Below are 667 nucleotides of genomic sequence, written 5' to 3'. Positions count from 1 at the left end.
CTTTAAGCCTCAGATTTTCCAATTAAGTTCAAGAATGCTTTGCATGAAGAAATATTTCTAAACCTCTCATCTTCACCTAGACCAAGTTGAATTAATTAATATCTCATTTATCTATGGATAGCACTTATAGTGAGTTGAATAGTGTTCCTTCCAAAATTTGTGTTCACCCATGATCTCAGATGTGACCTTAGTAGGACAGAATATTTGCACATGTAATTCCTACAGTGACTGGTGCCTTTATAAAAGAAAGGAGAGGGAGATTTAGCAGAGGAACCCAGAGAAGAAGGCATGACAATTCATTATATGAAAAGTAATCAAACCCCACCAAAATGGAGAGTAGGGGCCATGGGAAAGACTTAAGCCAGTCACTGGATCCAGGAACAATCTCACTGAACCAATTCAACCAAACAATCTCCTCTATTTTTGGTCCATGTTAACTTTGCAACTAATGATGCAACTATCAATTATAACCTTAAATAGCTGCCACCACTCACAAATCAGATATTACCAGCTCCCACAAGCACCAAAAGTGCCAACAAACTTTCTTTCAAAATAACTTGCATAAATTTGTCTGTCCTAATAAGCTTTTCCTTTGTTCTCTGGACAGGCCGGCGACCACCTGTCCCATTTATGTGTGTCTCATTGCAATCCTATTCTTTGTTTACTC

The sequence above is a fragment of the Castor canadensis genome, chromosome 2 (genome assembly GCF_047511655.1).
Source record: "Castor canadensis chromosome 2, mCasCan1.hap1v2, whole genome shotgun sequence".
Classification (NCBI taxonomy): Eukaryota; Metazoa; Chordata; class Mammalia; order Rodentia; family Castoridae; genus Castor; species Castor canadensis.
Note: the sequence above shows the minus strand (reverse complement) of the source record.